Here is a 15,277-nt window from a genome sequence, read left to right as displayed (position 1 = left end):
TCACTGCATTTTTTCGGGCACTTGGAGGCACGGTTCCCTTGGCAGTCATACAACCAAAACAACAAAGCCCATTATTGGAAATGATGAGAAGGGAGAACAAACTCCACCTATCACAGAAACAAATCCAGATGCCCCACTTGGATCTGAGGCTCTAGGGGAACCAAGTGTATTGGTAATGCCTTCGGTGCACTCCCCTTTGAATCAACTTATAGACACAATCAATCAGGTGGGAATGTCTAATGAAAACAGGAGTTTAACAAACAGAGACCTGTTTTGTGCCATCCCCCAAGTGCCAAACTCAGATGGGAATTCTCAGAATACTCAACAAAAAAAACAGTTTCTTTTGGTACAATACAAGAAACAACATTGATCATTCCACACAAAAATACTGCTTCTCACGATCCATCTGAAGTTATTAGAAGCATGATTGAAAAGTATCTTCAAGAACGTTACAACCCAAGAGATACATTTACATCAAAGGTACATAACACAGAATATAGCCAATCAGAATCAAAAAACACTCCAGTACCAGGGACATTGCCCAGTTACTCAGAGATTTTAAGGCAAGAATTAACTGAAGGAATGCCTCGTCAGTATAATTACTCACCTAGAAATGATGTTGGCCACTCTGATAATGCACCCTTTGGTGCAAAAAAAATGTTGCAATCAAGGAAGGGCAAATATCATTCATTTATTCTTAAATGCAGGGAAAATGGACATACAAATTACGATCTAAACCGTCAAAGTGTTTTAAATATATTTAGTGATGTCCATTCTTTGCGTGATATTGCCTCCCAAGATATTGAACAAATTGAGTTCATAGCTGAAAGAAATAGATCAATAGTTCGCCTTTGGATACCATCAGGAGTAGTAGCCAACTTAATTTGGCAGGCAAAGATGGATCTGTTTGAAATGGGTTTCCTGTTATCTGAAGATAGAACAAGAATGGGTAACACACATGTGATTTCTCATAAACCAAACATCTACCAACGCATTCATGGCTCCGATGCCAGAAAGGGAAATATGCAATCGCAACAACATCAGTAACCATTAGCGTTAGCATTGCCCAAAGATTTACAATTTGCCAGCTGGAACTCTAGGGGCAATGCACATTTGAAAACTGCAATAGCCATGTTCCCATATATGTTTCAGATAATTGCATTGCAGGAGACGTGGTTAACAAGTATATCAATTTGGGATGGCTGTGAAATTGTACTTTTACCTGCAAGAGTGACTGGAGGTAGACCTGCTTCTGGCTTGTTGGTGGCGGTGGAGTTAAAAGCAGGCCTCACCATAGACAATTGGAGTGTTGAAGGAGACCATATTTTACTAGTAAAAATCAAATGCGGTATACAAACCTTCGCTCTGATAAACGTATATCGGAATCCTGCAGCACTTAATGATGACATCTTCTATGCAGGATTAAGTCGCATAATGCATCTGATACATCTCTCAGATGGAATTATATATACCATCCTAGTGGGTGACATCAACTTGGATTGTTTTAATACAAAACGCCACTAGCAGAAAGCTCAGATATGGTCTGCCTTTATGGAAGAAAGGCAATATATAATGGTAAATGGAGCCATGCAAGGTGACATTCCCCCAAGTACGACATGGCTTCGAAATAATTTGACATCTAAGATCGATTATATGTATGTTGATCGGGTTTTGTTTAAATACCTGCAAATTTTACAGATTGTTGCTCTTCCATTCAGTGATCATAAAATGTTGGCCTTAACAATCTTGACCACATTCCATCTCCTAGAGTGAATATCCCTTGCCAGAAATTAATTTTGAACACAGCTAAAAACAGGATTAAATGGACAGTACCAAAACTTATTTCGTACAGCAATAGTCTGAAAGGAAATGTGCATTTGACATCCCCTAAATCCTATGATGACCTATTAGATTGTTACACCAATACTTTGACAGTAATGAATCATGGCCGTCCGAGACATAAGCACACGTTTGATACAGTAATTGCCTCTAAAAAAACAGCCTACCGCAAGCTACGAAGAAGCATATTGGTTGCATGCTTGCCAAATTGCAAAGAAGCTCTCAACAATGCAAAATGTATATATAAAAACTGGTTAAGGTCGCATAAACACCTCATGTTTCAGAACGATGGTGAACGCATGGCACAGACAATGGCAAACAAAAACTCTGCCGAAATGTGGCAATTGCTTAATAACCAAATATCTGACATACAGGTAGATGCACAATTAAATGTGATCAGTGAAGATAAGTGGGTCAAACTCTTTAGTGAACTGTGTAACGATCCAAAGTTTTGTCCATCATTGAATCAACCCAATAAAAACCATCAGTGGAAGATGAATTTTGACATATCCGATATAGAAGAGTTAATCACACGGACCAGCACATCCAGAGCTGCAGGCGCAGATGGTTTGTCAAACCATATGTTCAAAGAAAATCCAACTGAATGGGCCCAAATTTTATTTCAGATTTTTCAACAAATAATAAAGCATCAGCGAATCCCAAAGTCATGGAAAACCTCAATAATTCTACCAATATTCAAAAAAGGTGATCGTATGTCACCTCAGAATTATCGCCCGATTGCGCTTTTGGACGCGCCGGGGAAACTTTTCACAAAGTTACTGTTAAAAGACTTTAATGCCTGGACAAGTGATAACAATTTGCAAGACCCTAATCAAACTGGGTTCGTGAAAGGAATGGGGACACAGGTTAATCTAACATGCATAAATGCAATAAAGGCTCAGTGTAACCACATCAAACAACCGCTATTTGTTGCATTCGTGGATTTACATTCTGCCTTCGACTCAATTTCAAGGGTCAAATTGTTTGAGAAGCTGAATAGAGACAAGTGTCTGCACACCATAAGCACAATAATCCAAGAATTACACACAAATATATCTGTTCGGGTTAGATTATCTCTGGATGGTACATTATCGAAAGAGATTCATACAGCCCGAGGCTTGAAACAGGGGTGCTTGTTAGCGTCCTCTGTATTTAATTATTACATTCACGATCTTCAATATGCCTTAAGGGAGATACAATCTGATTCACCCAAAATTGTGAAAATGGCCATAAAACATCTTTTATATGCGGACGACTTGGTCTTGCTCTCAAAAACATTAATAGGATTGCAAAAACTGCTCACAGCTTTCCAAGAATATATAAGTCAGAATGAGCTGAGAGTAAACTACGAGAAGACCCAAGCCGTAGCCTGCTTTCCTTCCAGAGCTGTCCAGAGACAATTCAATTGGGCCGTGAATCAAATACAACTAAAAAGAGTCTCGGTGTACACTTATTTGGGAACTTGTTTCGAGGGGGCTCCAAATAATAAACAGCAGATAAAGATCACTGAAAATAAAATTAACACCGCAATATCACAAACAAACATAATAATGCATCGGTATGTCAAGTTTTCCATTAAACCTGCATGGTCGTACTGGAAACAAAAAGTGGTCCCTGCAATTCTATATGGTTTAGAACCTTTTCAAGTGTCAGCAGATTTTCAGTTCAGTAAATGGGAAGCACGATTCTGGAGACGAATATTGCATTTACCCAACTGTATCCCACATGTATAGATAATATATGAATTGGGGTTAGTCTCACTACAAGCCCTATACAACTGGAGGCTCTGTGCAATGTTCAGAAAGTGCTTAATATCAACCAATGCTAACAGTGTATTGAAACTTCTATCAACGGATATGTTTTCCTCTGGTCGTCCTTTCTTGGTGAATTGGACTGAACATGTATGCAAAATACTAACAAATATAGATGTGAGCATTGATTTACTGGTATCAAACCCTGGCAAAGTAAAAAGGAATCTCTACAATCTAGATTGGATCAACACTTGTGACAAGTGTGTACAATATAAAGAAGGGACTGTAGTAGATTTCCACCAAAAAAATGGGTCACACTCTCATCTTACCTTCTTAGATCACCTTCACCGCAATATAGACAGGCGATAATGAGATTACGCTTTAATTTGTGGCCAGTCAGAGACGTTTTAGTTAAACAACAGCAACTAGAACCTCATGGAAATGTGTGTAGGTGCTGCAATGATGTTAATATATCAGAAACTCTCGAACATCTAATTACTGAATGTCCTGTACTGATTTGTTTGAGGCAAATTCACTTTGATAAACATTGTACATTTCTGGGCAATCTGCAATACAGTGAATGTTGGACAATAATTATGAGCACTGGTTTTCCAGTGTTGCAGTTTGCAACAGTAAATTTTTTGACTAGTCTGCAACTATCACCTATTATGGAAAGCACATTGAACTAAATTGAAAGTGAATTGTCAATTGATCGTGAGTCCTCAATGAAATATATGGGTTGAGATGCATGATATGAAATGTAAAGGAAAATGAAATACTTTGGAACAGTATAATTATTAATATGACTAAGTTGACAGTTAATCTATCACTTGTAAAGTATCACAACCGCAGAATCCTTTATTTTTATTCTATTTCTGTATTTTAATTTTGTCTTTTAGTGGTCTGTTTTTTTTTTATCATTGTACGATGTATTTTAATGATGTTTTAAGTGAAACAATTTTGTATGATCAAAGTGGAAATATTGAAAGGTTGATTAATTTCAACTAAAACAATTAATAAAAATTAAAAAAAAAATCCTCAAGGGGGAACCTTTTTGGCAAACATGGCCGGTGATAACGGTAATGACGGACGCCTCACTCACAGGGTGGGGAGCCCACACCAACGATTTGACAATCAGTGGTCGTTGGTCTCTATCTGAGTCCAAACTACACATTAATCTTTTGGAGCTGAGAGCAATCAGACTAGCGCTGAAGGCGTTTCTGCCCTCTGTACAGGGAAAGAATGTCCTGATAATGACCGACAACACAGTGGCCATGTACTATCTCAACAAAAGAGGAGGCACAGGATCACTTCCACTGGGCAGAGAGGCATTGCAGCTCTGGTTCTGGGCAATGCAAGAAGGAATCTCTCCGTCAGCAGTTCACCTCGCTGGAGAGCTAAACACGGACGCAGACAATTTGAGCAGGCAGAGCACAGTATCCCATGTATGGGAGCTAGCTCAGGAAGTCCTTCAAGAGATCTTTGCCCTTTGGGGAACCCCTCAAGTTGATCTGTTCATGACCAGTGCCAACCGGAAGTGCGAACTGTATTGCTCAAGGGAATTTCCCCCAAGAGGAGCTCTAGGGGACGCGTTCGTAGTGGACTGAGTATTTCCACTTCTTTACGCGTTTCCTCCAGTCCCTGTGATTCCTCACATAATCAGGAGGTTGAGAAAGTTCAGGAAAACCATGATCCTAATTGCCCCGGATTGGGCCAGGAGGACGTGGTACCTGGACCTTCTGGATTTGTCCATCTGCCCTCCAATACGTCTTCCACAAAGAGAGGATCTTCTCTCGCAAGAGGAAGATCAGGTTCTCTATCCAGAGGTCATGACACTTAGCCTTAATGCATGGTTTCTGAGAGGCTAAGATATAAGGATGGGGACCTCCCGGATGACGTAATGGAGATTTTGCTTTCGGCCAGAAGGCCAGCAACAAAATCCCTGTATCGGTGTTGTTAGAACAAGTTCAGTAACTGATGCAGGGATAAGAATGTGGATCCATTTCTTTGTAATACTCCAACAGTACTTTCTTTTCTCTTACACTTAGCCAATTTGGGGCCCCAAATTTGAATGATAAAAGGTTACTTGGCAGCGCTATCTATCTTTAAGTGCTCCTTGGAAGAGGTGTCCTATTTTAAAATGCCTCTAGTCATTCAATTCTTGAAAGGGTCGACAAATGTATACCCTCCGACATCTTTTCAGGTGCCCAGCTGGGATTTAAATCTAGTCTTAAAATTTCTCATGTGTGCTCCTTTCGAGCCTTTACATTCTTGTCCATTAAGACTGCTCACTCTTAAAACAGTTCTGTTAGTGGCTATAACATCAGCCCGCAGGGTAAGTGAGTTGCAGCCACTGTCTTGTAAGCCTCCTCACACTATTTTCCATAGGGACAAGGTTATTTTAAAAGTCAAGCCATCATTCTTGCCTAAAATAGTGTCTGGTTTTCATCTGTCACAAAAGATTGTTTTACCTTCCTTTTATCGTCTACCTCACGCTAGTAAGGAAGAGGAAAGATTACATAGACTGGACTCAAAAAGGGCTCTCAGTTTCTATATTTTCAGATTGACAAATCTCTGACAATGAGACCAACTATTCGTTGTATATACTGGGCACAAATTGGGCCTTGAAGTATCTAAACAAACTCTATCCAGATGGATAATTTTAGCAATTTCTGAATGTTATAAACTAGCTGTGAAAGAGCCTCCAGATGGATTAAGGGCTCATCCAACCAGAGGCATGGCAACTTCCACGGCCCTTCAGAGGGGTGTCCCAGTGCAGGATATTTGTGCTGCGGCCACCTGGTCGTCAATGCACACCTTTGTAAAGCATTACTGCTTAGACTCTACTTCTTACCAAGGAGGACTATTTGCAAAGGCTGTCCTCATTCAGTCCATAATTAAAATTCCTAGTACTCCCACCTCCAAAATGACCACTGCTATGGGAGTCTATCAAAAGATGAGGAATACATGGGAGGACAAAATCCATTCGAAGAACAAGTTACCTACCAACTTTAACGTTCTTTCGATTGGATGTTCCTCCAACGTATTCCTCATCGACCCTCCCATCCTACCCCTCCGTACAGTTTACACAAGTTGCACTCTGACTTCGTTAAGAGCCTGAAGACTTAAAGCCTGATCAGCTGATGCAACCATTAACACTGTAAAAACAGAACTGAGGTAACGGGCGCTGCTCGAGCCCTTTATACAGCGGATGACGTTGATGCCCGATGGCGGCCCTCGAGGGACTTTGACTCTGCCGGCTCGAACAGCACCTCCTGGTGAAAGAAATTTCAGAAACAGCTGAAGCTGGGATACAAATATCATAAGATGAGGAATACGTGGGAGGAACATCTAATCGAAAGAACGTTACAGTTGGTAAGTAACTTATTTTTCTACCCCAAGCTATTTACGGACAGGTCCCATTTCTCTAGCTCCCAATGCCACGTGTCTGTCTCTTTCTGAAATAGAAACATTGTATCCCAAAAGGAACAAAGCAAGCAACGCAAATGGTCAGTGTAGAAACTCAGCCATTACTATAACCTGCTAAGGCTTTTGTGAGGCAAGAACTTAAGGTTCAGTGGAAGGGCAGCTTCAATTTTGAGGACCACAATCACGCATTTCACCTTCCTTAGTATGCAGGAGCTGATTATCAGCCCCACGTGAGGGTCCTTTTAAAATCTCTATTAGCTTTGATCTAAGGAAACTCTATATTGATGCCTGTTAACTTTTTAATCAAATATTAGAAGTTAAGAGAACCTTTTATATGGAATAACAAACAGGCGGCTAAAGTTAAATTTGTCTTTGGCAGCACTGGGTGACACTTTCAAAAGATCTTAGTCGATTTGTTCACTTTCAAAGTGGAAACTCAGTTCTGGTTGCCGCACTTGCTATGAAAGTGATATCAGTCTGCATCTACAACACATGGGCGCAGTTACACCCAGGAAATCTATTGTTCTCTTGGGAAGAGAACTGTCACAGCTCTCGGGTGGAGAGACACGCTTCTCAAGGGTGTAGGGATGGGAACAGGTACTTCATGAGAAGCAGCAGGACAAAAGAGGAATACCTGAAGGTGGGTAAATAACAGGGCGACTCATTGATGTACAACAGAGAGGGGTGGTCAAGGGAATCCAAGAGGCCAGTAATCTAGAACAAGTCTTGGTTCCTACTGTACATAATTTCCCTCTTAATTCCAATTACTTCCTGTAAATCAAGGACTCTAGGTATGACACAGCAGAGGAGGGCAAAAGTGTAACAGAGACACAGATTGGCCTGTAAGAAGAGGCTTGAAAACAACCAATCCCCTGTTAGGATTTGACTAAATACTATAAACCCCCCTCTGGTGAACAATCTTTTAGAATCCGCTGCTCAAAGTCCCTTGCAGAGGGTGAAGACAAGATTTCGAGGGGAGTTAAAGCCCCAGTTCCCCTCGACCACTTCTGAGGACAAGAGAAGGGACTGCTGAGAGAAAAGCTTGACTGCGCACTGTTAGGGAGAATTCTCATCTATGGCTAATTTCCCTCACCTAGTGAGTCCCTCAGCAGCTTTGCTGGACTTCTGGAGTTTATTATTTTCCACTTTGTAAGAATGGGAGCTTTTCCCCCACTCTTACCTATGTTTTGCTATTTGTTTCTACCTGTTTTTGTGATTATGGAGTCTGAAGTACACCACTTCAGTAGCCCTTTCCTTTTTGTGTGTCACACAGCACCTTCAGTGCCGTGGCACAGGGTTGTCTTTGAGACTTCCCTCGACTCCATTTCTGAGGCGACTACCATCCCCCAGAAAAGGGTAAAGTTACCATTAACTTTACTTAGTCAATCTACCACAGATCCAGTACACCCCATCTTCCATGGAGTGCTGGAAAGGGTTAATTTGTATCCCTTTGTATCTGTACCTCCTAGAGCATTGTTTTGCTCTTTTAACATTTAGACTTGGCTGGTGGCAGTGGTATCTACCCTAACTTTTCTATCGCGATTATATTAGATAAACGTGGTACTGTTCTTGGCTATTACATTAGCCTCGAACATAAACCCACTTGACCAAATTGTCTTTCTTTTGGCTCCGGTTGGGTTTATTCGCCATTTCTTTTTGTTAAAGTCCTTCTTGTGTTTTACTTTGCGTGGCAAACTAGGTTTGCCTTCTTTGTTCACTGTCTTTTGGCAGGCTTCTGCTCAGAAGCCCTCCTCAAGGCACCTGGGTGTCTAGGTGGGCTGAATGTGAGGGAGGGGTGTAGTCACCCCCTGCACAGGGTATCCTAGGAAACTAAAGTTGCACTTTGTCATGATTGGCTAGGTTAGTTGTCCGGGCTGGCCAACCCCCCTGCTGGGTGATTGACAGCCAGGCTGTGTGAATGGGGGGTTTTCGCATAAAAGGCAGGTCTCTTGGGCTAGAAGTCAGAGAGTCGCCACTGGAACTACAAGGAACCGAAGAGAAGCGGAGAGAACAACGGCTGCTGCAACTACCCCGTCCCGGTGAAGCCCTGCTGCAGTCCTGAGCTATCTTCCCTTCAACGACTTAGAGAAGATCCAGTCCGGAGTCTTCTTCCCTTGAGCTTGGTGGGGATAACCAGCTCATCTTCTACAGCCAGAGGATCCTCTTCCTTGGTCGAAATCGCTGCACGCTGCTGTAGTGGTCCGGATAGCCACCTGAAGAGCCTCTCCTGTTTTTAAGGAGCGCACCTTTTATTCCTCATCGCTGCTGCCGGCTTCATCCCTGTGTGGCACAGACCCCCTTCAGACGTCCTCCTTCACAACGAAGCTCCAGGAATCGTGGGTTTGCGGGAAACCAACAGGAACAACTGCCAGGACACCAGCTGCACCATTGGAACAAGGTACTGTGTTCTACTTGAGGAAACTGGGTGAATCCCTTTTCTTCGTTTTCCAAGGCTTGCCCTTGTCTTCCCTCCTTCTTATAACTTTTGCTTCCGAACATTGACAATATCAAATTACTTTTGGCTACGTCGAATCGTGAACTGTCTGACTGTGTGATCTTCGGCAACAGGCCCCAGTGTCTTTCGACACTGGCTCCGGTCCTTTGACTTTTGAACTCCTGTCTCTGAGTGTCTCTTGATTCTGCCTGCCTAACCAAAATATGGCCTGTGATTTTTGCCTCCAACTCCCTCTGGGTATCTCAGGTGCTAAATTCGTAACACCAGTTCATTCAAACACAGGGTACTTACCTTGAGACTTACTGTACAAAGTGAATTGGTTAGTTGTAGTATATTTAACATGTGGTTTTTATTTGAGTTTAATAGAAGTGTTGTGTTTATAATGAATGGTTTAAATATAAATGTACTTATATTTTTTACCTGAAACCTTGAGTCAGTGTTTGCTTGAGTCACAATAGTTGTGGTCCCTTTGTGTAATCTCTGCTACTGTTCATATACTCTTGAGATAAGCCTGGCTGCTCCGCCACTGCTACCACTCTGACATAGCAGTACCAAAGGTAAAACTTGTATTGCCACCTGTAGTCTTAATTGTGTGTAGTGGTCCCTAAGGGCACTGCACAGGATTCTGCCTTACACGCACTGAAGATTGCCGGTACATAGGGAGCCTGCCCAGGGCTTGGCCCTGCAAGCAGCTATTAATTATTTCCCTTGACTAGAAAAGCCAAGCATAGTTTTCCTTCAAGGGGCTAGATGAAAGGACCCACAGGGCTTCAAGCCCAAAGATTCTGCTTTTGCCAATGCTGGTTGCAAAAACTCAGTATTTCCTGATTCAAGCCACATTCAGCTGACCAAGCTGACATCGAAATACTGCCAAGGCACTGATGTAAACCATCTTCCAAAATCACCTATTGAGATGAATCTAGTGAGATCATCCCTAAGATCCCGACATGGACCTCCTCTCATGTGGCCAGGCAAAGGCAGCCGCTACCTGATCCTGACCCTGGGGGTGGTATTATGCGGAAGGATCACATGGGCAGGGACTAATGTCAGCGAGAGTGGGAAACCTCTCTAAATGATTCCCCTAATGTTCCTAAAGCCTAAATGGCTTATTGTAAACAAACTGACAATTTGAACATACGAACAACTAGGGACTTCAAGTCCCATAATAATACCTGTGGTACTGAGACAAGGAAGAGGGCTTCAGAGTTGATAAAGCATAATGAGTGGTCTAGTTGTTGTGATTGAAAGCACCTGAGCCAGACCTTTAAATGTATAAATGAGTTTCAGGTGCAGGGAAAGAGAGAGGAAGGAGTGGCTGATGGTGTAGTAGTGGCGGCAGCAGGACTATGTGTGGTAGATGCTGTGGAAGCAAATGAAGCATGGCAGTGCAAAGAAGGCACAGCTGGAAGCGGCTCTAAAGAAAGCCATGCCATGTGGGAGACAAGCTCCTGACACGCCGTGAACCGCTCTGGTACAGAAGTTACACACAGAGCTGTCAGAGCTCCCTGGAAGGACTGCACGTACCGCAGCAGTCAGACCACAGCTGGCAGGAGCGTAGAAGGACCCGAAGAGCTCTGCAACAGCACCGCGAGTCAAAAGGAGAAGCCAAGGCATACAGGTGAGCTGGCCTGAAGCATGTGATTCCGGGGCGCTCCAAAAAAGACCGCTAGGTGAATTTGATGATTTTGAATACCAAACAAACGAAATAAGGCAGACTGGGTGCAACTCTCCTAACAAGGGATATCAATAAGGGGAAAATTGTAACCGCATTGCCAAAACCCCAGAAGAGTAATACCAAGGCAGACTAGGTGCAAATCTCCTAACAAGGGATACAAATTGTGAGATAATTGTAACCTGCATTGCCAGAAGCCAAGAGGTTGCATAAGCATAAAACAAAGGCTGAAGGACCAAAGCCCTCCTTGTATGAGAGATCAAGGGGGAGAGAACTGTTACTTGCATTGCCTACAGCCAAACGGCAGTAAAATAATAATACTGAGACAGCAAAGGAGCAACTTCCCTTTTATGGAATACCAATTTGGGAAGAGCGGTAACCCAATTTGTCAAGAGACGATAAAGAGAAGCAGTTGTTGTTCAAACCTCCTCACTTAGGATCCTGGTGTGGAGAGTTTTGGAACAAGCATTACAGTATAGTACAATTATAGTAGTAGGAGTTTTATCCTGGCAGGCGAGTAAACAGGAAAGAAGATGATGATTTAAAGTGATCTGGCTGTGGTAAAAAGGTCTTTTGGAAAAGAAGTGTTAACTCCATCACCTTGTTTTGATGAACTGTTGCATTTTCAAAAGTGTTTCTTTTGAAGAAGAAGTATGATTGTTGACCTATCCTGACTAAAGGGTTTCTTTTGAAGAAGAGGTATGATGTGCCAACAATTGCCTGACCTTTGAGAAAATAAGTTAAATGGTTAAGAACTTGTGTTTTGAGGAAAAGACTTATGTTTTGCCAAGCAAAAGACTGTGGAAAATTAACAGTTGCTTGGAGCTATGAAGAAGCATTTGGATGGGAGATATTCACTTAGCGAAGTAGAGGGATATATTGAATGGAAAAGACCTTTTGTGCTGTGTTGAATTGAACTTTGTTATTGCACAGAACTTTCTTGAATCTGAGCTTTACTTAAGGTATTCCTGAATTGATCCAGGGAAGGAAAGTCCAATCATGCTCCCCAGGAGTATTTTCTAAGGCTTTTGAGCTTGAATTGATATGTTATTTTGTGGAGCTTAAACAGCCAAACAAACCTTGTTTAATGTTGTTGTGTATATTAGTGTGAGTTTCAGATTGTTTTTGGACACTAGGTCATTTTTCTTTAGTCTTAGTTTGTTAGGCAGGGGCAGCCTTATTAAGCTAGGGAAAGATAGGCATCTTTCTCCCCCTCTTTATTTAATAAAATTGGAACATGTGAAAAAACTCGACCTTTGTGTCTGTCTCACATTTGTGACTCCTCCCATAAGGTGTCAGGAATTGGATCGGACTCAATTGATACAAGTTGGCAACCCTTACATTTGAGAAACTTAGTAAAAGATCCACTGATTTCACCATTACTACTGAACAGTCTATAGAGTTTGCTATACATAGTAATAGAGGCAAATGGTTACAACCTGGAGAAGCATTGATATCTACAGACTTAGTTCTTGTTTCCTCCCCTGCCCCGGCACCTACATCAAACTCGCCTCTAAGTCAGGCCTAGCCAGACGCTATGGTTTAGACGTCCTGGTCAGAGTGATTGACCCTGATTATAGGGGGGACATTAAAGTACTAATGCAAAATAACAGAAAAAAGCCCAATAAAATGTAATCAGGAGAAAGAATAGCTCAAGGGATATTGGAGAAAGCCCTGTTTCCAAAACCTCAAGAAATTAAGAACAACGATAAAACTGAGAGAGGGACTCAGGGTTTTGTGGAGGTAGACATAGAACCTCTTCTAGATCCAGTAATGAAACCTGTTGCCAATGTTAAAGAAGAGGCTGAGATTATTATTGACTTAGCTTTTGCTCAAAATTATCCTTTACTAGCAGAGCCCTTTCTTCAGGTAATATCAGAAGAGTAAGCCAGGGAAAAGGCTTGACCATTTTTTTCTTCTAAAGTCTGGATTATTATATAGGGGAGACGTTGCACCAGAAGGTATTTCCCGTTGACAAATCATGGTACCAAAAAGCCATAAGAATATTGCTCGAGAGATGGCTCACTCTCATTTAACCTGAGAACATTTGGGAACCACCAAAATTCAGGCACAAATTGTGAAGCACTTTTATTGGCCAGGATTGTATGCTGACATAAAGAATGTTATCAGTTCATGTGCCTTATGCCAGAAAACTAGTAATGCAATTCCTCCTCTAGTTCCTTTACAACCTTTGCCAATTATAGATATCCCCTGCTCTCAGATAGGGATGGATATGATGGGTCCACTAGAAACCTCAAAGATAGGGAATTGATATATACTAGTAGTCCTAGATTATGCAACCCGTTACCCTGAAGCTTTCCCTTAAGAAATGAGACTTCACAACAGATCTTGAAACACTTACTCCCTTTGTTTTCTAGAATTGTATTTCTAAAATATATTTTGACCGATTAGGGATCTACGTTTATGAGTACATTTATGGCAGAAGTTAAGGAGAACCTCCAGATGAAAACTCGGCGTACCTCCATTTATCATCCCCAAACTGAAGAATTGGTAGAACGATTTAATCAAACTTTAAAACACATCTTGAGAAAAATGTGTAGAAGCAGATGGGATGAATTGGGATATTATGATACCATGGACCCTATTTGCCATTAGGAAAACACCTCAGTCTTCTACTGGAGTCTCGCCATTCAAACTTGTATATGGGAGAGACCCAAGAGAGAGATGTGTTAGATATGTTAAGGGAAACCTGGGAAGAGAGACACAGAGCTACCATACCCTTATCTCAAACTGCTCAACGATTAAAAGAAACTATGGCAGCCGTTCGAAATATAGTTCAGACTAATTTGGCCAGAACTAAGGAACACCAGCACGAATACTATAATAAGAAATAAGTGATAAGATATTTTTCTGTAGGCCAAAAGGTATTGGTTTTACTTCCCTCCTTTGAGAACAAAATGCTCTCTATGTGGCATGGCCCTTATGAAGTTATAGAACAGACAGGACCTTCCAGCTATCGAATCTGACAAACTGATTGAAAGAGTAAAACTCATATCTATCATATTAATCTCCTTAAAGAATGGAAAGAAGACTATTCAAAACACTTCAGTGATATTAATTAGTTTGTTAATGGAAGCAAATGATACTAACAAGTTAATCCCTCCAGATTTGGCGCAAAACCCCAAAGAAATCTAATAGACCTCCTACAACAATTCCCTGATGTATTTAGAACTGAACCAGGAAAAATTAAGGGAATATACCATTATATTCGTACCTCTCAAGGGAAGGTTGTTCATCAAAAACCTTACTGAATCCCTGAGAGTAGGAAGAGAATTATTCAAGGAGAGTAAGAAGCCATGTTAAAAGCTGATATCACAGAGCCTTCACAAAGTCCTGTTGTGTTGGTCGCTAAACATGATAACTCATGGAGGTTTTGTGTTGACTTCAAAAAGGTCAATGAAGTATCACAATTAGATAGTTACCCTATGCCAAGGATAGGCAATGTTATTGCTAGGTTGGGGGATGCTGTGTATCTTTCCACCATTGATTTAACAAAAGGATATGGGTAAATACCAGTTAATCCAGTAGATAAACCAAAGACAGCCTTTTTCACTCATATATGTCTATTTCAATTTAAGGTTTTACCCTATGGTTTACATGGTGCCCCAGCCACATTCCAAAGATTGATGGACCGAGTTCTTAGACCCTATGCCTCCTTTTGTGAAGCTTATATTGATGATATTATCATTCATAGTAAATCATGACAAGAACATATGTGTCATTTATATATGGTGACTCTGGCTTAAAAAAAGAAACTGGACTCATTGCCTATCCAAAGAAATGTCAACTCACCAGATCTGCAGTGTTATAGCTTGTCTTCTTTTTAGGGAATGAATTGGTTCAACCACAGAGCTTTTGAAGAAACCCATGCCCCTAAGACCAAGAAAGAACTATGGGCCTTTCTGGGCTTAGTCGGCTACTATAGACGTTTCATCTTTAACTTTGCTTCCATAACTTCCATTCTCACTGACAAGCTTAGAAATGCAGACACCCAAAAACGTGAATGGCGTCCTGAAGACCAAGTATGTTCTGATAAACTGAAGCATGTCTTATGTGATGAACGTGTCTTGAAGGTGGCAAACTTCAATGGAAACGTTATCCTACAAACCA

Source organism: Ambystoma mexicanum, chromosome 7p (genome assembly GCF_040938575.1).
Source record: "Ambystoma mexicanum isolate Mex_15411 chromosome 7p, UKY_AmexF1_1, whole genome shotgun sequence".
Lineage (NCBI taxonomy): Eukaryota > Metazoa > Chordata > Amphibia > Caudata > Ambystomatidae > Ambystoma > Ambystoma mexicanum.
This window is presented reverse-complemented; position numbering follows the sequence as displayed.